We start from the raw sequence: 24923 nt of genomic DNA, 5'->3' as shown, positions 1-24923 counted from the left end.
ACGTAATTGGAGCCGTTTTTCATTGACTCCAATGAAGAACAGCTCCACATTACATCCGTAAAAGACGCCCCGCAAAACGCGAGTCCATGCAATTACGTCTGAAATTCAGGAGCTGTTTTCTCCTGAAAACAGCTCCATAATTTCAGATGTAATTGCAGTTATCGTGTGCACATACCCTTAGTCTTTCTGGTATCAGAAGTGGAATCAGAATCACCGCCTCCAGGGGGAAATGATACTTAACGCAGAGCCCTAGACTGCTCGGTCATCCTGATTGACTTTGTTAAGGGCTATGGAGCTGCTTAATTCCCTTCTAGGGAACCTTGGTCTGCCTCGGTATTGACTTCTGTGATGTCCGAGGAAGTTTCACGTTTAACTACCTGAACTGACTTCGGTAATGATTCTACCTAAGGCTATGTTCACATGCTTAACAAAATACGGCTGAAAATAGAGCTGTTTTCAAGGGAAAACAGCTCCTAATTTTCAGCCGTTTTTTAATCAAACTAGCGTTTTCGCTGAGTTTTTTTAGGAGATGTTTTTCTATTGGGTCTATAAAAAGCGACTCCAAAAATGGCTGAAGTGACATGCACTTATTTTTACGGGGCATCTTTTTACGCTCCGTTTTTTTGAAAATGAGGCGTAAGAAAATGCCCCGTCGGAACAGAACGCCGTATTTCCCATTGAAATCAATGGGCAGATGTTTGTAGGTGTCCTGCTTCCGATTTTTCTAAAGTTTTTCGGGACGTTTACCCTAAGAGTCTATTGACTCATACTATAACTCACAGATGCTGTACTTGGAAGCATTAACTGCGACTCAGAGTTTAACCCCTTAAGGACAGACAATTTTTTTATATTTCCCTCTTTGCATCCCGACGCTCATAACTCTTTTATTTTTTTGTACGACGTAGTTGTATGAGACTTTGTTTTTTGTGGGACGAGTTGTACTTTATGTAGGTACCATTTTTTGGTACAAATACATTATAGTTTAATTTCTATAAATTTTTATTTTCGCGAAAATGCAGAAAAAAAGCAGTTCCGCAGCAGCTTTAATATTTTTTTTTTCTTTTTATTTTTTTTTCACCATACACCGATCATCATAAATAATGTTATACATTTGTTGTACAGGTTGTTACGGTCGTGGCGATACTAAATATCTCTATATTATTTCATGTTTTGGGACTTATATTTGAAAAAAATTATTTATTATAAAAAAAATGTGTGTTTCTGTGTATTTTTTTTACTTTTTATTTATCATTAATTTTTTTTTACATTCATTTAACTTTTTTATTTTTAATCCCATAAAAGGATTTATCATGATTGTACACAGGCAGTGGTTAGGGCATACCTCAGTATGCCCTAACAACAGGAAATCTGTTCAGACAGCCCTGGGGTCCTTCAATGGACCCTGGGCTGTCTGGCCATACAAGTTATGGACTTTGATCGCGTCAAAGTTATCTTCTGTGACGCGATCAATGTGCAGTCCCCTCTACTTGAACGCCGCGATCAGCTTTCATCGCGGCATTCAAAGAGTTAATGGCGGAGAGAGGATGTTTCTCTTCTCTCCGCCGTCAGAGCGGGGCCGTGGCCGTGGCTCTCGATCGCGCACACAGATGGCTGTCACACAGGATGAGAATGCTCGTCCTAATGCGCCAAGTACTTGCCCCTCAGGACGAGCATTCTCGTCCTGTGTCGGCAACCAGTTAAGCTATAGAGAGTGTCTGCGGTAGATAGGGCCATCCTGTCTGAAAACCCTACCTGTTGGGATAGTATCACCCAGGTAATCAGAGGTCAAATTGATAATATCATCACATGTAACTCTGGCATTTATATTACCTTGGATCTGTTAGAATCTACATTCTACAATCTACATTAGAATCTGTATTTTTGGTGAGCCCTGGAGACTTCCAGAAGTAAATGAAACTAGGGACGGATTCCCAGCCAGCTCTCCCATGCTGGTACTTGTGAGGATTTAAGCTGAGTAACTTCTGCGGTCTGACGAGAGCAGGCACCTACAGCCTAGCCCGCCATATTTAGCTTAGCTGTATGATAGGTCTTTTTTATTTAAAATAAAGTCTTTGGCTGTCAGAAAATGCTGAGAGTTGTAGTTCCACAACAGCTTGCTGTGCACTTCTGTGGCCATAATGTGTAGGCCCTTCCGGTGCATAATTGAAGATTTGACCTGACTCAGCAGGTACACTAGTCTGGATGGTCTTAGAGGAGAACCCCACCGCTTAATTGTAGCCCACCCAAGGAAACATGGACCGTATTCAAGGTGTTTCCTCTTCAGCCATCATAGCTTTATTCCAAAGTTCCATCCACTTAGACGGCCCAAGGCCCCCTAGAGGTGGAGACAAGCACTTCCCCCAGGTCAACATCCTGGTCCCTTGACCATATAAACGTCCATAATTTCCATTAAAATGATAAATTGACTTGAGGCACTGCCTCTGACAACTATCAGAAATTCCTGAAGAAGGAATCCCAATTCTTCCATTCCACACGGATCTTTGAACAGTCCATAAATCACCCGGTCTCCCATATAGGTGCTTGCCAGGCCTTAAGCTGCATAGTTTGTGTAATCTGACATGCACAGGTACATTAATCTAGTGACGAGATGCACGAGGTGAGCGGTGGCCTGTATTAAAAACTGAGCGCCACTTACAGCGCTCACGCTCCTGCCTTCACTAATTTAAAAGGTGTCGGTCGGCCATAGCTGGGGGACCGGGACCCAGGAGTATACTGCAAAGGAGGTCTGGGCATTTTACTGGCAGCCAAGGGCTCTGTGGGGGGGAATAATCCACCCCATAGAGCCCTCACGTTACTATAATGGAAGTATAGGGGGATGCAGGGGGGGGGCGGTCTGAGCGTCTGACTTACTGCTGAGGGCTCTACAGGGGGGAGTATTCTGCCCCCACTTTAGAGCAGTCAGTCGGATGCTCAGACTCCCCTAACCTTTCAGTATAGTAACTAGTGAGGGCTCTATGGAGGGGGGATTATTCCCCCTATAGAGCCCTCTGCTGTCAGTAAAACGCCCAGACCTCCCCTTGCAGTATACTCCCGGCCCCCAAGCGTCGGCCGACACCTATTAAATTAGTAGGGGCAGGATCGACCTGTTACCGATCACATCTAAGCTCATAACTTAGATGTGATCGATAAAACGTGACCTAATGGATTCAGGTCTCAGCACTAGATACAGCTGCTCTGTATACAGGATACAAAGCAGCTGTATCTCAAAAAGTAAAAATAATTTTCAATAAAAAGTAATTAAAACTTCATATATAAAAAATAAGTTTTTAAAGTTGTACATAGCCTTTAAACCAGGGGTCTCAAACTCGGCCGGGTAAGTGGGCCGCATATAGAAAAAATGGGAAGTTGACGGGCCGCATTACTTTCAAATTTGATACAATACTAAATTATTGTTAATCAATTAGTTATTTGAACTACTATAACACTATATTACTATAATAATAATACTACATTACTATAATAATAGCGCTAGGTTTAAAATTTGAGATATTTCTCCACGTGCTTATTTCAACAATCCAGCTTTCCAGTTTAAGTGTCGCTAAATGCAGTCCGGCGGCTCAGTTAGCACACATGTCAAGATTGGGCAGCCCCTTTTTAGATAGTGCCGCAGTGCCCTCTGTGGATGCTGCCGCAGTGCCCTCTGTGGATGCTGCCGCAGTACCCTCTGTGGATAATGCAACACACCCCTAGATAAGTCCACAGTGCCCTCTGTAGATAAGGCCACAGTGCCCTCTGTAGATAAGGCCACAGTGCCCTCTGTAGATAAGGCCACAGTGCCCTCTGTAGATAAGGCCACAGTGCCCTCTGTAGATAAGGCCACAGTGCCCTCTGTAGATAATGCAACACACCCCTAGATAATGCCAGTGTCCTCTTCAGATACTGTCACCCACCCACTTGTAGATAACGCCACAGTGCCCTCTGTAGAGGCTGCCACAGTGCCCTCTGTAGAGGCTGCCACAGTGCCCTCTGTAGAGGCTGCCACAGTGCCCTCTGTAGAGGCTGCCACAGTGCCCTCTGTAGAGGCTGCCACAGTGCCCTCTGTAGATAAGGCCACAGTGCCCTCTGTAGATAAGGCCACAGTGCCCTCTGTAGATAAGGCCACAGTGCCCTCTGTAGATAAGGCCACAGTGCCCTCTGTAGATAATGCAACACACCCCTAGATAATGCCAGTGTCCTCTTCAGATACTGTCACACACCCACTTGTAGATAACGCCATAGTGCCCTCTGTAGAGGCTGCCACAGTGCCCTCTGTAGAGGCTGCCACAGTGCCCTCTGTAGAGGCTGCCACAGTGCCCTCTGTAGAGGCTGCCACAGTGCCCTCTGTAGAGGCTGCCCCAGTGCCCTCTGTAGAGGCTGCCCCAGTGCCCTCTGTAGAGGCTGCCCCAGTGCCCTCTGTAGAGGCTGCCCCAGTGCCCTCTGTAGAGGCTGCCCCAGTGCCCTCTGTAGAGGCTGCCCCAGTGCCCTCTGTAGAGGCTGCCCCAGAGCCCTCTGTAGAGGCTGCCCCAGAGCCCTCTTTAGAGGCTGCCCCAGAGCCCTCTGTAGAGGCTGCCCCAGTGCCCTCTGTAGAGGCTGCCCCAGTGCCCTCTGTAGAGGCTGCCCCAGTGCCCTCTGTAGAGGACAGCGATGTCAGAGGCTTCCCCAGAGTCCCGGAGCAGAGCCGATAATAGCGCTCTGCCCGGGACTCCGCTCTGGGGAAGACCTTGACACACTGTCCATATATGGGCAGCAATGTCAGGGAATTCCACAGAGTCTCGGAGCAGAGCCGACATCAGCGCTCTTCTCGGGACTCCGGCTCTGGGGAAGCCCCAGACATCGCTGTTCATATGTGAACAGCGATGTCAGGGAATTCCAGAGTCTCGGAGCAGAGCCGATACTAGCGGCTCTGTGTCCCGCGGGCCGCAGATGACAGCCCCAGGGGCCACATGCGGCCCGCGGGCCACGTGCTTGAGACCCCTGCTTTAAACTGTAACTAAACTTTTATCATGTCATACTGACATGTCAGAAGTTTTCATCGGTGGGGGACTGAGCACTGAGACCCCCACCGATCGCTAAAACGAAGCAGCAAAAGTGCTCGGGTGAGCGCTGTGTCGCTTCATTTATGATCGACTTGCGGCCAAGTGAGCGGTGTATGGACTCAAAGACTTTCTATTGAGACCATACACTGCTCCAATGAAAGCCAAGCAGAATCAAAGCCTAGCCTCCTTCGTTATTTAGATATCGGTGCCGTAATATTTTGTGTCCCATATGTAAATAACCCCCTAAACTGTCAATGGGGCGGTAATTGGCAAGGGGGTGTTTAACATCGCTGTCCAATCAGCTACGGACAGTGTCAACATCAGGAGCTAGAGAGCGTGTGCGTGCGCACGCTCTCACTCTTCAGCTCTCGGCAGGCAAGTACAAGACTGTATGATCTCTCGCGAGAGATCAGTCTTGTCGTCCTTGTCTGCCGAGAGCTAAAGAGTGAGAGCGTGCGTGCCCAGCTCCGATGCCATGGAACAGAAGAAGAATTCACACTCTTCTTCTCCTCTTCTGTTCCGTAGTGGCGGCGGAGTTGCGCGCACACACTCTCCTCTCTCCAGCTCTTGCTGTGACACTGTGCGTCACAGCAATGTTACATGCCCCCTTGTCAATTACTGCCCCATTGACAGTTCAGGGGGTTATTTAAATATCGGGCACCAAATATTACGGCACCGATCTCTAAGGAGGCTAGGAAAAAATTTTAAAGTGCCCCAGGGTTTGTGCAGCCCGGCCCATTACATTCTGCACAAGTATGGGCAGGTGAAAGGTTCTCTTTAAAGGAAAGGTGTTATAATTATTTTAAAAAAAAATTATTTGATAGTTTATTGAAGTTTTACTTTATGGGCCTATTTTTTCTAATTATTTTAATATGTTCCCTAAAGTAACTATTTATTCATATGTTTGTACTTCTGTGGGGGCAGCCATCTTTATTTTTATTACCGTTAATTTTTGTTTTGCAGATTCCAGCATATATCGCCGAATGGTTACTTACACTGTACATACCTTTTTTTCAGGATGTGGCCAGGTCTTATGGTGCTGGGAGAACATGGTGTACAGATGTCTGGCATTGCATGCAGGGCAGCCCGCTCTCTTACATTATGGGCGTTCTAAATAGGCTGCTATTCGGTGATATATGCTGTGCCTCACTATCCAAACACTATGCCTCCATGTTTTACACACTACACTCACGTTTTTGTATCACTCACAGCCCTGATTTCTACACACTACACTTAGTAATGTCCCCTATACCTCACGTGTATACCATACACAGTACTTTATTATTTTTTCTTTTTCCATTACACATTTACTTCCATGCCCATCACACACTCCCCTCAAGGTTAGTGGGAGTGGCTATCATTATTTAAACACACCTGGGCACTTCCCTTCAGCAGCATTTTCTGACCTGGCCGCGTCCTGTTTGGAACGGGTTTTTACCCTCCTCCTAATTTGTGAGTATGGCCTTTTCTGTGATTTTAATTATATTCTATATCCCAATTTTTTTTGCATTTCCTATATACCCTGCTGCCTCCTATATATCCTGCTGCCCCTATATACCCTGCTGCCCCTTATATATCCTGCTGCCTCCTATATACCCTGCTTCCCCCTATATATCCTGCTGCCCCCTATATATCCCGCTGCCCCTTATATAACCTGCTGCCTCCTATATACCCTGCTGCCCCTATAAAACCTGCTGTCCCCTATATACCCTGCTGCTTCCTATATACCCTGCTGCCCCTATATAGCCTGCTGCCCCTATATATCCTGCTGTCCCCTATATATCCTGCTGCCCCTATATATCCTGCTGACTTGATGCTTCCTATATATCCTGCTGCCCCCTATATATCCTGCTGCCCCCTATATACCCTGCTGCCCTGCTGCATCCTATACACCCTGCTGCCCCCATATAGCCTGCTGCCCCTATATAAAATGCTGCCCCCTATATAACCTGCTTCCCCTTATATAACCTGCTGCCTCCTATATACCCTGCTGCCTCCTATATACCCTGCAGCCCCCTATATATCCTGCTACCCCGTATATAACCTGCTGCCCCTTATATACCCTGCTGCCCCTTATATAACTTACTGCCCCTATATACCTTGCTGCCCCCTATATACCCTGCTGTCCCTTATATACCCTGCTGCCCCTTATATACCCTGCTGCCCCTTATAAACCCTGATGCCCCTTATATACTCTGCTGCCCTTATATATGCGTGTGTGTGTGTGTGTGTGTGTGTGTGTGTGTGTGTGTGTGTGTGTGTGTGTGTGTGTATGTGTGGCTGTGGGTATAGTTAACATCTACTACATTATCTGTACTCAGAGATTTATCGCTGTGTTATCAGCGGTGTTACATAGGACTGCAGGTAACATCTACTGCATTATCTGTACTCAGAGAGTTATCACTGTGTGTTATCTGTGGTGTTACATAGGACTTCAGGTAATGCTACTACATTATCTGTACTCTGTTATTACTGTGTGTTATCTGTGGTGTTACATAGGACTGCAGGTAACGTCTACTACATTATCTGTACTCCGTTATCACTGTGTGTTGTCTGTGGTGTTACATAGGACTGCAGGTAACATCTACTACATTATCTGTACTCAGAGAGTTATCACTGTGCAATCTGTGGTAGGACTGCAGGTAGCATCAACTACATTATCTGTAGAAGAAAAAACCAAAGGAGATCCAGCGATAAAGATGTAAATAGGAAAAACTAGGTTTCCACTTTATTGGAATACAAGAGCAATGCTTGAAAAACACCAGGAGGAAAAGACAAGGTGGTGATATGCGGCAATAGATAGCCTACGCGTTTCAGGCACTGGCTGTGCCCTTAATCATGACTAAGTCGAGTGAGCTCCAGCAAGCACACGGGGTGAATAAATACTGACTAAATGGGAGGTTGGACCTCAAACGAGACGGCGCTCGCAGGTGAGTTGATTAACTATAACGGAATCAATCTTCCATCGTTATTGAGTTTCGAAATTATATAATGGTTGTAATTATAAGCAGTAAACTAGTGTATATGATAAAACTGGGAATTGAAATAAATAAAATACAGCAGAAACTGATTATATATAAGACTGTGTGTATGATACGAAATTTCATAGAATTGTTAGAGGATCGTGTCCCCGAAGCTTGCGTAGCCTTAATACAATCATTTTGCCTTTATATAATGTCCAGCTGTATTAGGATTATTTATTATCTTTTTGCCATCAAAGATGTGTTATCTCCTGGACACATACGTTATGTTGAATATAAGGCACTTTCTATAGTCATCAAGTGCATGTCAGTCTTATTAGCAACGTTATCTTATTATATATATGCTTTTTCTTATTCCCTGTGTTCACATTTATATATATCTATATGCGGTTGTTTGTTTTTCTTCATATAACGCATATGAATTTGTGTTCTCTTTGTGGTTTTTTCTTTTCACATGTTTTCCGTGTATCAATATATGTCGGGTGATGCTCCGCAAGCTTCGGGGACACGATCCTCTAACAATTCTATGAAATTTCGTATCATACACACAGTCTTATATATAATCAGTTTCTGCTGTATTTTATTTATTTCAATTCCCAGTTTTATCATATACACTAGTTTACTGCTTATAATTACAACCATTATATAATTTCGAAACTCAATAACGATGGAAGATTGATTCCGTTATAGTTAATCAACTCACCTGCGAGCGCCGTCTCGTTTGAGGTCCAACCTCCCATTTAGTCAGTATTTATTCACCCCGTGTGCTTGCTGGAGCTCACTCGACTTAGCCATGATTAAGGGCACAGCCAGTGCCTGAAACGCGTAGGCTATCTATTGCCGCATATCACCACCTTGTCTTTTCCTCCTGGTGTTTTTCAAGCATTGCTCTTGTATTCCAATAAAGTGGAAACCTAGTTTTTCCTATTTACATCTTTATCGCTGGATCTCCTTTGGTTTTTTCTTCTATTGCTGCCGTGTGCCGTCGCGGTCGATCCGGGCGATCACAAACACTGGAGTGTTTGATTGGTGAGCTGGAGGTTTCCTCCCCATTCCTTTTTCCCTCATTATTTTTACATTATCTGTACTCAGGGAGTTATCACTGTGTTATCTGTGGTGTTACATAGGACTGCAGGTAACATCTACTACATTATCTGTACTCAGAGAGTTATCACTGTGTTACCTGTGGTGTTACATAGTACTGCAGGTAACATCTACTACATTATCTGTACTCAGAGAGTTATCACTGTGTGTTATCTGTGGTGTTACATAGGACTGCAGTTAGCAGCAACTACATTATCTGTACTCAGGGAGTTATCACTGTGTGTTATCTGTGGTGTTACATAGGACTGCAAGTAACATCTACTGCATTATCTGTACTGGGTATATATGGGTCTGTTTGTGAATGTGTCTTTGTGCTTGTATATATGTGCCTTTTATGTATTTGTATATGTTCCTATCTGTGTATTTATTTGTGTGTGTATATGTGTCTGTACGTCAATATATTTACCTGTATGTATATATTCCAAATGTGTGTATGTATATTTGCCTGTATGTCTAAATATCTGTCTTTATGCATGTACAGTATATGTGTTCCAGTATGTGCGTGTCTATATATGTGGTTAATCTTTGGTTTGTGTAAGGGGTGGCAATAGAGAGTCCCGCAAAGGGCGCAATCCAACCTAATGCCGGCCCTGGTCGTGTGCATGAGGCGTAAATGCATACATGAACAAACGGAAGAGGATTGCTCTTCATACTAATTTTTCTCAAAGACTCTTATCTGAGAAATGCTGAACTGTCCGGGCACTTCCACCTTCCGCTTCCTAGAGGGAGGAAAAAGTTTAACCCCTTAAGGAGGCTGCATAGTTTGGACCTTAAGGCTCAGAGCCCATTTTTCAAATCTGACATACTTCTCTTTATGTGGTAATAACTTGGGAATGCTTAAACCTATCCAAGCGATTCTGAGATTTTTTTCTCATGACGCATTGGGCTTTATGTTAGTGGTAAAATTTGGTCGATATATTCAGTGTTTATTTGTGAAAAAATGCGAAATGTAAAGAAAATTTTGAAAAAATAGAATTTTTCTGGATTTAAATGCATCTGCTTGTAAAACAGACGGTTATACCACCCAAAATAGTTTACTAGTTGACATTTCTCATATGTCTACTTTAGACTGGCATAGTTTTTTGAGCATTCTTTTATTTTTCTTGGACGTTACAAGGCTTAGAACATAAACATCAATTTCTCATATTTTTCAGAAAATTTCAAAAGTCTTTTTTTTAAGGTACCTGTTCAGTTCTGAAGTGGCTTTGAGGGGCCTATGTATTAGAAACCCCCATAAAACACCCCATTTTAAAAACTAGACCCCATAAAGTATTCAAAACAGCATTTAGAACATTTTTTTTAACCCTTTAGGCATTTCAGAGGAATTAAAGCAAAGTGGAGGTGAAATTTGCAAATTTCATTTTTCTTGCTGAATTTCAATTTTATTCAAGAAGGTTTTACCAGTGAAACACTATTAAATATGTATTGTCCTGATTCTGCAGTTTTTAGAAATGTCCCACATGTGGCCCTAGTTAGCAAGTAGACTAAAACACAGGCCTCAGAAGCAAAGAAGCACCTAGTGCATTTTGGGGCCTCTTTTTTATTAGAATATATTTTAGGCAGCATGCCAGGTTTGGAGAGGTGTTGAGGTGCCAAAACAGTAGGAATCCAAAGTGACCTCATTTTGGAAACTACACCTTCATTTATGGGTGTTGTGACCATTTAGACCACACAGTTTATTCACAGAACTTATTTGAATTGGACTGTGAATTAGAAAATGTTTACATTTTTTCGTTTTGGCTCAAAATTTCTAATTTTCACAAGAAATAAAATACCCCATTTTGTTGCCCAATTTGTCCTCAGTGTGGCAATACCCCATTTGTGGTGATAAACCGCCGTTTGGGCCCATGGGAGGGCTCAGAAGGAAAAGAGCGCTATTTGTTCCTTGGAGTCCAGATTTTGCTGGATTGGTTTTCAGGTGCCATGTTGCCCCTGAGGTACCAGTACAGTTAAAACCCCCGAGAAGTGACCCCATTTTAAAAACTACACCCCTTAAGGCATTCATCTAGATGTAGTGAGCATTTTGACCGGAGACATACACCTTATAAACTGTAATGTGGGTTCTCCCGGGTATGGCAATACCCTACATGTGGCTGTTAACAGCTGCCTGGGCACACAGCAGGGCTCAGTAGGGAAAGATGAGGGTGATAAGCCGTGCGGAGTGCATCAGGGTAAGTAAAACTGGGGTAGATTAAAAATCAAGGGATGTATGATAAATTTTAAAACACTTTCATACAGAGCCCTGATTTTTTGGGACACGTGTCACATTGATATATTGTGTCCTTCCTTATCCCCCTCTTATAGCAGACTTTGCACCTCTTTTGACTTTTTCCCTTCTTGCCAGTTTGGGGAACTTCTCCTGGAAAGTGTTGCCCTGGTATGATGCGTGTGGCCTCGCTTCCAGAAGTACTGGGTGCCCCCCTTCTTGGTTCCTAAAGATTAGGTTCTTGATAACCACCTCTTGAAATTCCAGGAAAGTTCCCGTCTGGCCTGTACATCGACGTAGCACGTACGCATTGTACAATGCCATCTGTATGATGTACACGGCCAGCTTCTTATACCACACCGCATGGCGCTGTAGGGCTTCAGGACTTGATCTGACAAGTCCACCCCTCCCATGTACCTATTGTAGTCCAGGATGCAGTCTGGTTTGGAGGTCTCTGTACTGGTACCTCGTACAGGTACATGGGTACTGGTGTGGTCATGTATTGTTGTCATTACAAGGACATCTCTCTTGTCTTGTACTTGACACACAATATGTTGCTGCTAGAATGTGCCCTGCTCTCACCCCTTCTGAGTGTTTGCCCAACCAGAGTCTTAGGGAGGCCTCTCAGATTTCTTCTAGCAGTGCCGCATGCCGCAGTACTTCTGGAAGCGAGGCACTTGAAGAGTGGGACGCTGGTATAAAACTTATCCAGGTAGAGGTGGTAACCCTGGTCCAGCAGTGGGTGCAACAAATCCCACACAATTTTTGCATTAACTCCCAGTAAGGGCTGGCATTCTGGGGGCTGAATACTGGTGTCCTTCCCTTCATACATCCTAAATTTGTAGGTATACGCTGATGCACTCTCACTCAGCTTATACATCTTCACGCCATAACTTGCCCTCTTACTCCTCGGCAGGTACTGGCGGAATTGAAGCCTCCCTTTAAAATGTACCAAAGATTCATCAATAGAAATACACTTCTCGGGGGTGTATGCTTGGGAAAACCGGGCACTGAAATGGTCTAATAGGGGTCTAATAGGGGTCTCAGTTTATACAAACTGTCAAAACTGGGGTCATCTCGGGGTGGGCACTGCTAATTGTCAGTATAATGTAAGAAGCAAAGTATTGCCTCATTTGTTTTTTTAGGTTCCAGTTCAGTTCTGAAGTTGCTTTGAGGGGCCTATATATTAGAAACCCCTATGAAACACCCCATTTTAGAAACTAGACCCCTCAAAGTATTCACAACAGCATTTAGAAAGTTTATTAACCCTTTACGCTTTTCACAGGAATTTAGAGCAAAGTAGAGGTGAAATTACATATTTATTTTTTTTGTCAGAAAATCCTTTTTATTCAATTTTTTCTGTAAAACAGAAGGTTTTACCAGAGAAACACAACTCATTACTTATTGTCAGATTCTGTAGTTTTGAGAAATATCCCACATGTGGCTCTAGTGTGCTAATGGACTGAAGCACCGGCGTCCGAAGCAAAGAGGCCTCCTTTTTATTAGGCACCATGTCCGGTTTGAAGAGGCCTTGTGGTGCCAAAACAGTGGAAACCCCCCAAAAGTGACCCTATTTTGGAAACTAGACCCCTTGAGGAATTCATTGTACTGTAGTTTTCATGGGGTGCATGCGAGTGTTTGATCAGTTTTTATTCTATTTTTAAGAGGCGTGGTGACTAAAAAACAGCAATTCTACTATTGTTTTTCATTCAATTTTTTCTACAGCGTTCACCGTGCACTATAAATGACATATTCACTTTATTCTGCGGGGCGATACGATTACGGCGATACCAGATGTTTATAGTTTTTTTTTATGTCTTATGGCGTTTGCACAATAAAATACTTTTGGTAAAAAACCATTAACTTTTTGTGTTGCCTTGTTCTAAGAGCCATAACGTTTTTATTTTTCCATCAATAAAGCCGTGCGAGGACTTATTTTTTGCGTAACGAACTGAAGTTTCTATCAGCACCATTTTTAGGTACATGCGACTTTTTGATCCCTTTTTATTTAATTTTTTGGGAGGTGAAGTGACCAAACAATTGTGATTCTGGTATGGTTTATTATTAATTTATTTTATGGCGTTCACTGCGCGGGATAAATAATGAAATAATTTTGTAGTTCAGGCCATTACGGACGCAGCGATACCAATTATGTATAGTTTATTTGTTTATTTATTTATTTATTTTTATTAATAATAAAGGACTGATAAGGGAAAAAGGGGGATTTTTACTTTTATTACTTTTAAAACTTTTATTTTCTTATTTTGACACCACTTTTTTTAACTTTTTTTTACACTTTTTTACTTTGTCCCACTAGGGAACTTCAGGGCAGGAGGCCCTGATCGCTATTCTAATAAACTACACTACATGCGTAGTGCAGTGTATTGCAGCTGTCAGCTACTCGCTGACAGCAAGCATAGTGGGTCCTGACTTTGTCAGGACCCACTAGGCTTCCGTAGATGGCGTAGCCGGACACCATTGTTAGGCGTCCGGTTGCCATAGCAACCATCTTTGCCCGCTATCATGTAGCGGGTCGTCAATGGTGGTTTAACCCCTAAAAAGCCGCGATCCCTATTGAACGTGGCTTTTAAGGGGGTTATCAGCGGAGACACAGCGATCGGTCCCCGTTATAGGAGCTGCGGCAACTGCTGTACGAGACAGCAGCTGTCACAGCACCTGTATGTGTCGAGAAGAAGGCCGAAATGGCCGTTCCTCCCGTGACGTACTATTAGGTCATGGAGCGCGATCGATACAGCTACCATGACCTAAGAGTACGTCCAGGAGCGGGAAGGGGTTAAGGTTAATTTTTTGTAACGACAGCTAAACCCTAATAGCAAGATACAGCAGCAATCTCCAGACTGCATAGGGTTAAAACACCCTTAGTACATCTCCCAACAACATGAAAACAGTAATACAATGCAAACAAGCAGGGCAAACCCATCTTGTCAAAGTCCAAAGGACAGAAAACAACACATGGTAGGAGAAGTTGGACGTCCTTATGTAGGGACGAGACTCTAGTTGATTAGTTTGATTGAATTAAAAATTCCATCTGTCCTAATAGTTCACAGGGGCAGAGATACCCCATTATTACTGCTGCAGGAGGTAAGAGAACATATATTTTATTGCCCATAGATTAAAACATAAACCCTACACATATTAGGTATCTACACGACCGTAATAACCTGAAGATTTAATTCAACAGGTTATTTAGCATGAAATGTGAAAGGGATAAAACCTACACAGAAAAAACTATGTCGAAAATTTCTTTTTTTTTTCTATATTCACTCCACAAAAATAAATGCCATAACTCACACAGTAATTTATTTGTACCCCCAAACTGCGCAGGAAAAAAATTACAATTTGTCCAGCATAAAACAAGTCCTCATAGAGCCACGTCAATGAAAAAAGAATAAGTTACGGCTGCTGAAAGACAGAAAGGCAAAAATTAAGGAATTTGGCTAGTCATTAAGGACTTTTCAGGCCTGGCCATTAGTTAACCCCTTCCCGCACCTTAACGTAACTGCACGTCGATGTGTGCAGTAACTTCGTGCACCTAGACGTGCAGTTACGTCAGTGCTTTGACAGTTAACCGCCGCGCGGCGCTACACCGCAGCGGCGGTTAACTGTGCAGGGTGTCTGCCCTGCATTCCCCGTTGCCGATCAGCGGCCCATCGCCGCTGATTTTGGCAGTTAACTCGTTAATTGTGACGTTCGATTTTGATCGCCACATTTAAGTTGTTTAGCGCAGATCGGCAGCCCCCACGTGAAATCACGGGGGCTGGCGATGGTACCCATGGCAACCGGACGCCGGACAATGGCTTCCGGGCTGCCATGTACAGAAGCATATGAGGACCACCCGGAGGGTTGTCATCGTAGGCTTCCTGTCAGTGTCACGGTCACGTCACAATGACAGTTGGAATGCATTGCACTACGTAGGTAGTGTAATGTATTCCAGCAGCGATCAGAGCTGCAAGTCTAAGTGTCCCCTAGTGGGACAAGTAAAAAAAGTAAAAAAGAGAATAAAAATTTTTAAAAATAAAAGTTATAAGTGACATAAACAAGAACTGCTTTTTTTCCTATAGTAAGTCTTTTATTATAGGAAAAAAATGAACACGTAAAAAAAAAGTACACATATTTGGTATCACCGCGTTCGTAACGACCCCAACTATAAAACTATAATATTATTTTTCCCGCACGGTGAACACCGCAAATAAAATAAACGAAAAACAATGCCAGAATCACTATTTTTTGGTCACTACCCCCTCAAAATATACAATAAAAAGTGATGAAAAAGTTGCATGTACGCCAAAATAGTACCGATACAAACTACAACTCGTCCCGCAAAAAACAAGCCATTACACAGCATGTTTGACTGAAAAATAAAAAAGCTATGCCTCTCAGAATACGGTGACACAAAAAATAATTTATTTTATAAATAAGTTATTTTATTGCGCAAACGCTGCAAAACATAAAAAAACCTATATACATATGGTATCGCCATAATCGTATCGACCCGCAGAATAAAGTAAAATGGTAATTTGTAGCCCAGGGTGAACGCCATAAAAATAAATAAAAATCATTGTCAGAATTGATGGTTTTTGGTCACCTTGCTTGCCGAAAAATGGAATAAAGAGTGATAAAAAAAAAATTGCATGTACCCCAAAATGGTACCAATGAAAACTACAGATTGTCCCGCAACAAATAAGCCCTCACGCAGCTCCGGTGGTGAAAAAATAAAAAAAGTTCCGGCTCCCAGATTAAGGCGATGCAAAATGTGCAGTGTTCCAAAAGCGGATAAGATCGTGCGCCATTTATAAGTGCGACACTGGCCACATATCTGCAGATTATTATTTACCCCATTATTATACCCTCTTATTATGCCCCTGATGTACTCTGCCCAGCCTACATATGCCCCCACATTATAAACTGAAATACCAGCAAAACGCCAGAGCTACTACCAAGCAAAATCTGCGCTCCAAAAGCCAAATGGCGCTCCCTCCCTTCTGAACCCTACAGCGTGCCCAAACAGCAGTTTACGTCCACAGATATGGCATCGCCATACCCGGGAGAACCCGGTTAATATTTTATGAGGTATTTGTGGCACAAACTGGGCACAACATATAGTGCACTAAAATGGCACATCAGTGGAAAATGTAAATATTCACTTTGCACCATCCGCTGCACATTAAACCCTTCACGCACCAAGACTTAATAGCATGTCGTGATGTGGGAGGTGATATATGCAGCGTCTCACGCACTGAGCCCGCGCCATACGCTGCGGGTGTCAGCTGTGTATTGCAGCTGATACCTGGGACTAACGGACAGAAACAGCGATCGCACTGTTACAGGAGCCTGTAAAAATCACAATATACTGCAATACATTAGTATTGCAGTGTATTCTACCAGTGATCTAACGATTGCTGGTTCAAGTACCCTAGGGGGACTAATAAAATGTGTAAAAACAAAAGTAAATAGTTATTATTAGTGGAAAATATTAAATAAATATTTAAGTCCAAAAATAAACCCTTTTCAAATTTTTTCTCTAAAGTAATGTCAAAAAATAAAACAAATACACAAAATTGGTATTGCTGCGTCCGTAAAAGTCCAAACTATTACAATATACCATTATTTAACTCGCACGGTGAACGCCGTGAAAAATAAAGAATTTAAAACGGCAAAATCTCAGTTTTTTGGTCACCTTGGCTCTACCAAAAAATGTAATAAAAAGTGCTCAAAATGTCGTATGTACCAAAAAATGGTACCAATAAAAACTACAGCTTGCCCCGCAATAAATAAGCCCTCACACGACTCTATTGACGGAAAAATAGAAAAGTTGTGGCTCTCGAAAAGTGGGGAGGAAAAACGAAAAAGAAAAAGCAAAACATGGATCAGATCGGAAAGGGTTAATTACTTTCTAATGAAAAAACATTTATAACCACATGTGGGGAGAAACGTACCCGGGAGAAATTGCTTTACAAATGTTGGGGTGCTTTTTCCTCCTTTATCCTTTGTGAAATTGAAAAAATGCAACTTTTTAGAGGAAATAATGTTGATATTAATTTTCACGGCCTAATTCTAATAAATTCTGCAAAAGACGTGTGGGGTCTAAATGCTCACTATACCCCTAGATAGATTCCTTAAGTGGTATAGTTTCCCAAATAGTGTTACTTTTGGGAGGCTTCCACTGTTTCGGTCTCTCAGTGGCTTTGCAAATTCGACATGACACCCAAAAAGTATTCCAGCTAAATTTGAGCTCCGAAAGCCAAATAGCGCTCCTTCCCTTCCAAGCCCCGGTGTGGGACCAAACAGCACTTTATTACTACATATGGGGTATTTACGTAATCGGGAGAAATTGTTTCACAAATGTTGGGGTGCTTTTTCTCCTTTATTCCTTGTAAAAATTAAAAATGTCTACGTTTTTACAGAAAAAAAAGTAGATTTTTACCTTTACAGACTAATTCCAATGAATTTAGCAAAACAACTGTGGGGTCAAAAGGCTAAATTTACCCCTAGAAAAATTCCTTGACGAGCGTAGTTTCCAAAATGGGGTCACTTTTGGGGGGTTTCCACAGTTTTCATCCCTCCAGTGCATTGCAAACACGACACGGCACTGAAAACTATTCCAGCAAAATCAGAAATCCCAAATCCAAATGGTGCTCCTTCTCTTATGAGCCCTGCTGTGGGTCCAAACAGCAGTTTATTACCACATATGGGGTATTGCTATAATCTGAAGAAATTGCTTTACATATGTTGTGGTGTTTTTTCTACTTTATTCCTTGTAAAAATTAAAAATTTCTACGTTTTTTCACAAAAAAAGTAGATTTTCATCTTCACATACTAATTCAAATAAATTTAGCAAAAAATCTGTGTGTTTAAAATGCTAACTATACCCTATATATAACTATATATAAATTCCTTGAGGGGTGTAGTTTCCAAAATGGGGTCACTTTTGGGGGGTCTTTACTGTTTTTATACCACAAGACCTATTCAAACCTGACATGGTACCTAAAATATATTCTAAAAAGAGGAGACCCCAAAATCCACTAGGTGCTCCTTTTCTTCTGAGGCCTGTGTTTCAGTCCATCATCACACTAGGGCCACATGTGGGATATTTCTAAAAACTGCAGAATCTGGGCAATAAATATTGAGTTGCATTTCTTGGGTAAAATCTTCTGTGGTACAGAAAAAAATGTAATAGAAATGAATTTTCGCAAAAAAAAAAATGAAATTTGTAAATTTCACCTCTACTTTGCTTTAATTCCTGTGAAACGCCTAAAGGGTTAAAACACTTTCTGAATGCTGTTTTGAATACTTTGAGGGGTGCAGTTTTCAAAATGGGATGATTTATGGGGACTTTCTAATATATAAGGCCCTCAAAGCCACTTCAGAACTGAACTGAAAAAATAGGCTTTTGAAATTTTCTTGAAAATATGAGAAATTGCTGCTAAAGTTCTAAGCCTTGTAACGTCCTAGAAAAATAAAAGAATGTTCAAAAAACGATGCAAACATAAAGTAGACATATGGGAAATGTAAACTAGTAAGTATTTTGTGTGGTATTACTATCTGTTTTACAAGTAGATACATTTAAATTTAGAAAAATGCTAATTTTTGATCATTTTCTCTAAATCTTGGTGTTTTTTACAAATAAATATTGAATTTATCTACAAAATTTTTTCCCTAACATAAAGTACAATATGTCACAAGAAAACAATCTCAGAATCACTTGGATAGGTAAAAGCATTCCGGAGTTATTACCACATAAAGTGACACATGTCAGAATTGAAAAATGGGCTTCGTCCTGAAGGCCAAAACAGCCATATTCTGTAAAAGCAGAATGAGCCATATAGAAAGAAAGCAGAATACTTTGAGACACGAAAGTGGTCAGGAGCTTTATAACTTTTTTATTTTTACGTCAATGGAGTGGTGTGTGAAGGATTATTTTTTTGCGGGAGGAGTTATAGTTTTTATTGGCACCATGTAAAGTACCATATAATGGGTGAATTGGAAAAAACTGAGATTCCTCCATGGTTTTTTGGATTTAGTTTTTACTGTATATATTTACCTTCTCTTAAGGTAAAAGTAGATTTAACATATACTTTTACCTTAACCCCTTAAGGACACGGCCAATTTTGGCCTTGCGGACAGAGCAATTTTTTTTACATTTCCCTCTTTGCATCCCGACGCTCATAACTCTTTTATTTTTTGTACGACGTAGTTGTATGTTTTGTTTTTTTTTTGCGGGACGAGTTGTACTTTATGTAGGTACCATTTTTTGGTACAAATACATTATCGTTTAATTTCTATAAATTTTTATTTTGGCGAAAATGCAGAAAAAAAGCAGTTCCGCTGCAGTTTTAATATTTTTTTTTTTACACCATACACCGATCATCATAAATAATATCATACATTTGTTGTACAGGTTGTTACGGTCGTGGCGATACCAAATATGTCTATATTATTTCATGTTTTGGGACTTCTATTTTAAAAAGTTTATTTATTATAAAAAAATGTGTTTCTGTGTATTTTTTTTTACTTTTTATTTATTTATTTATTTATTTATTTATCATTAAAAAAATGTTACATTCATTTAACTTTTTTTTTTAATCCCATAAAGGGATTTATCATTTTGATTTTGTAACTGCAATGTACTGGCATAGATCTATATGCCAGTACATTAGCCTGTAACTGATCGTACACAGGCAGTTGTATGCCCTAACAACAGAAAATATGTTCAGACAGCCCTGGGGTCCTTCAATGGACCCTGGGCTGTCTGGCCATATGAGTTGTGGGCTTTGATCGCGTCACAGTTATTTTTTGTGACGCGATCAATGTGCAGTCCCCCCTCTTTGAACGCCGCGATCAGCTTTCATCGCGGCGTTCAAAGGGTTAACGGCGGAGAGAAGATGTTTCTCTCCTCTCCGCTGTCAGAGCGGGGCCGTGGCTGTGTATTACAGCCGTTGCCCCGCTCTCGATCGCGCGCACAGACGCACACAGACGGCTGTCACACAGGACGAGTATGCTCGTCCTAATGTGCGAAGTGCTCGCCGCTCAGGACGAGCATACTCATCCTCTGTCGGCAACCAGTTAAGACCCTTTTACACTGGCCAATAAGCGGCCGATGCAGCAAGCATTTGCTCCTGTCACACAGAGCTATGTATGGGGACGAGCGGTCGTTATTACAATCGCTCGTCCCCATACATTATTATCATGTCGGCAGCGCGTCATCCTGTTTACACAGGGAGATGTGCTGTCGACAACGACAATATTTAACTTTTTTTCAAATTATGCGACCAGCAGATGATCGAACTTTTAAATTGATAGAATCAGGGCGGCGCCCCCTAAAAACGCCATTGCGCCCCCCACCCGCGGCATGATCGGCCATTTACAATGGTTGTTATGGCAGCCTGGGGGCCTAATAAAGGCCACCAGATCTGCCATCTTTGTACTCCTTTGAAGCTCTGCCTCTGGCAGGGCTTCAAAAGAGACAGTCCGTATCACGATATACTGCAATACATTAGTATTGATCGCTGGTTCAAGTCTCCTAGGGGGACTAATAAAAACGGTTAAATAAAGTTTTTTTTTACGTTTAAAAAAAAAGTATTAAAAGTTTAAAAAAAACACCCTTTTCCCATTTTTCTCTTAAAGTAATGTAAAAAAATAATAAACGTTAACGTAACTGGTATCGTCGCGTCCGTAAAGGTCCGAGTTATCACAATATAGTGTTGTTTAACCCGCTCGGTGATCGCCGTAAAAATAAAAAATTATAAAACCCACAAATTGCTGTTTTTTGGTCACCTTAGCTCTAAAAAAAAATAAAATAAAAAGTGATTGAAAAGTCGCATATACACCAAAATGGTATCGATGAAAACTATAGCTCGCCTTACAAAAATTAAGCCTTGACATCGCTAAATTGACGGAAAAATAAAAAAGTTATGGCTCTCAGAACATGACGACACAAAACATTTTTTCTTTTTAGCAAATATATATATTTTTTTTAAAGTGATAAAACATAAAACGAAACATATAAATTTGGTATTTCCGTAATCATATCAACCTGTAAAAGAAGGTGCACATGTAGTTTTTACCGCCTGATGGACGCCGTAAAAACAAAACCCCCCAAAAAATGGCGTAATCGCTGTTTTTTTACCTTTTCACCCCACAAATAATTTTTTTTCAGCTTCCCTGTACATTATGCGGTACAATAAATGGTGCCAGGAAAAAACTACAACTTGTCCTGCAAAAAACAAGCCCCCATGTCGACAAAAAAACAAAGAAGTTATGGCTTTTGGAAGGCGGGGAGGAAAAAAGGAAAAATGAAAAAACTGAAATTGTCTCCAAGGGGATAAAAAAAAAAGTATGTATTGGGTATAATCGTTTAAACAATAGCTCTATACTACTGCCTTTGGTGAAAAAAATAAATAAATTCTCGAATGAAACATTTTGGCAATTAATTGGACCATAGAAAACAATGCAATATTTCAAGCTATACAATTTTTGACAAAAAACGGTATTCAAAGTTTTTTAGAAATCTCTTGGTGTGAATGGGGCTTTATATAATGTATATGGCACACACAACAGAATTGTTTTAGCATGTATGCGCAGTGTAAGAAGCCTCCGTCCACTGCCATGCAGCAATCTCCATACATACAGCGCCCCATGGGACAATGGCCGTGTGTGTAAAAGACAGACAAATGTTATATACATATGATGATCACAGCTTACACCACCCCTACAATAAGCAATACATTGGACAATTGTAGTTGGGAGAAGTGACAAACAAACCATATATATAAATGTCTTCCAAGGCTTTACATACTGGAGACCGAGGGAAACATAATGTGCAGCTTATACAACTGTCAGTGCCCCAGCAGTGATTTGCTTGGAGTTTATAATGCTGACATCTGATGACTGGCAAACCTCAGGGTAACAAACCCCAGGGTAATTACACTGACACACACATGCCAGCAGCTGATTTCCAGTATATAAAGGAGGCTGCAGTCTGGCTTGACGATGTATGGAATAGTCCGCCGTGAAATGACATAACTGCAGCCTCGATGACCTGATCAGAGCACTGTATATGGAGACATTAGAGATAATCACGCTGCTCCCGGTTATGATATACGTACGTATATATTATATTCATTACTACAGAACTTACCTACACGCAGGAAAGTTACGGCAAACTTCTTCTGCGTCCCAGCGTGTTTACAGTCGCCTAGCAACCACTTGGCCTGACTTGCTGCATGGAGGCGGGGCGGAGCTGGAGGAGGGCGGGCACTGGCCGCTATCGTGGTAAGAGGAGGCGAGTCACCAACAGCAACCACCACAGCCAACATATCCGTGGAAGGGCTGTGCACGGCTCACGCAGAGGTAGTCGGGTAAAGAGGCATTATGTATACAGTGAAAATAACTACAGAATGAGAAGCCGTTCAAAATGGCCCTGAATGGTTTTCTAATTGATACAGCACAATGGTTTTCTTAATGTCTTCTTGCCCAGATAGGTCTGTAGTCTGAGATAGGAGAGCTTTCCCTGAGGATAATGCAGGCAGCACTATTTAGGTGGGGTTCACACCTGCGTCTGTGTTTCCACTGTTCTGCTACTAAAATACCGTAAACGCCGGTACCATTACATGACGGACACCATCGGTACCCGACAGAACCTATTGACCTTAATGGGTTCTATCGGGGTGTCTGGTTTTACCGGAAACAAAAGCGCAGCATGCTGCGCTATTGTTTCCGGTATTTTCTGTCGGATTTGCGACGGAGGCCCCTAACAGAGCTTCCAACGCAGATGTGAACGAGGCCTTATAATGTCAAGACAACGGAACTAGACGGACCTGTCATGTCAATGAGGTCCGACATGTTTCAGTGGTATCCATCAATCTAGGGATTTGGCCCTGCGTCCTGGTTTCTGATATAAATGGAAAACAGGACACAGATGTGAGCAGGGCCGAGCTCTACACGTATTCAGTTTAATGCCCGAGGATGGTTGCGCCAAGCCACCTGGAGAGAGAGAGACACGGTTTGTAATGGCTCTCTGCTCTAATAGTGGGGGGCTCCAATGTATGGAAACCCCCTTTATGTCCATACCAGGGGACACTATTAGCACCACAAAATGGCACGCAGGACGTGGCAGTCCATAATCTGATGTAAGAGAGTCCAGTTAAAACCTCGTTCGCATCTGCGTTGGAGGCTTCATTAGGGTCCTCCGTCACAGATCTGGTCAAAATTGCCAGACAAAATAGCACAGCATACTGCGCTGTTTTGTCCGGTAAAGCGACGGGCACCATGGCAGAAACCAAGCGTTGCTTGGACATGGCGGCAGGGGCGGATTACAATGAGGGCAATATGGGCAAGTGCCCGGGGCCCGAGGCTGGAAGGGGGCCCAGTTCGCCCCGGTTCTCCCTTACCGGCTGTTAAAAATTACAGCCGGTTCAGAGAACCGGAGTAAAGCAGGACCGCTCATCCAACCAGTGGCTATACACTACACTACGCACTACACAATAAAAAAGTTACTATAGTAACGGGAGCCGCGGCCCGTTACTATAGTAACTACAGTACTTACCTTCCTGTTTCCGGTGTGCATCACATGACGTCACCACCATCCTGAGTCAGGACATCCGCCACGGCTGAAGAGCAGGGTAAGTTTAATACCCCTTCTGCTTGAAGCTGATGGCTTGGGGTCCGACTCCCATGACCCCCGCCAATCACCTGTTTTGAAGGGGACGCAGCGCTCTTACGAGAGCTGGTGCTTCCCCTTCATTCCGGTCACTTGCTCACACTGAATCCGTGTGGGCGATTCACAGTGTGAGCGAGTAAGTGAAATGAAGGGGAAGCAGCTCTCGTACGAGTGCTGCGGCCCCTTCAAAACAGGTGATTGGGGGGTCCCGGGAGACGGACCCCAAGCCATCAGCTATTGATGGCCTATCCTGAGGATAGGCCATCAATGTTTAGGGACTGGACAATCCCTTTAAGCCTACGATGTTGCAGGCTTAGAGGGCCCATCAGACAGGATCACAGATTGTGTGATGCTGTCTTCTGGGCCCTGTATCTAAGCCAATCACATGGTAGGCTTAGATACAAGGCCCATGTGTGATCCTGTCTGCTGGGCCCTGTATATAAGCATCTTACATAAGCACATGGTAGGCTTAGATACATGGCCCATGTGTGATCCTGTCTGATGGGCCCCCCTATATCTAAGCCTACTACATATGTTACTAATCGTTTTTGAAAATCGTTATGAAAAATGGGGGGGGACCCCGCCAGATACAACAGCAGCAGCAGGCAGCATTACCAGGGGTGAAGGGTCACTGTTTTTGGCCTTTCCCAGGCTGATATTACCAGCCTGTGGCTGACCCGGTACCCGACCATCACTACAGATGGTCGGGTGCTGGTTCGTACCCAGCTCTTCCCAGTACCACTGGTGGCGGTGGGTAAAGGGGGTTAGTGTTAGCCTCTGCCTGCTAACATTAACTGGTTCCCGACCGCTGGCTGTATTTTTACGGCCAGCGGTCAGGGTCCTTAAAACCCGAGCCATAGACTTTTTACGGCTCGGGTTTTAACTTGCTGCCCGAGTGATCGGGTAGCTGAATGTTG

General features: G+C 42.6%; 1 protein-coding gene and 1 long non-coding RNA gene across 2 annotated transcripts in view; one reads left to right on the top strand and one right to left on the bottom strand.

Annotated features, from left to right (window-relative positions):
- Positions 1-22656, bottom strand: part of DNAH6 (dynein axonemal heavy chain 6) — a 371264-nt gene extending 348608 nt beyond the window's left edge. Inside the window, exon 1 of the mRNA XM_075861785.1 lies at positions 22486-22656. The gene's annotated coding sequence lies outside the window, so the exon portion shown is untranslated. The remainder of the gene's footprint in view (positions 1-22485) is intronic.
- LOC142759530 (uncharacterized) overlaps positions 22582-24923 on the top strand; it is a 69763-nt gene continuing 67421 nt past the window's right edge. Inside the window, exon 1 of the long non-coding RNA XR_012883146.1 lies at positions 22582-22705. This is a non-coding gene — a long non-coding RNA (uncharacterized LOC142759530). The remainder of the gene's footprint in view (positions 22706-24923) is intronic.

Source organism: Rhinoderma darwinii, chromosome 1 (genome assembly GCF_050947455.1).
Source record: "Rhinoderma darwinii isolate aRhiDar2 chromosome 1, aRhiDar2.hap1, whole genome shotgun sequence".
Classification (NCBI taxonomy): Eukaryota; Metazoa; Chordata; class Amphibia; order Anura; family Rhinodermatidae; genus Rhinoderma; species Rhinoderma darwinii.
This window is presented reverse-complemented; position numbering and strand designations above follow the sequence as displayed.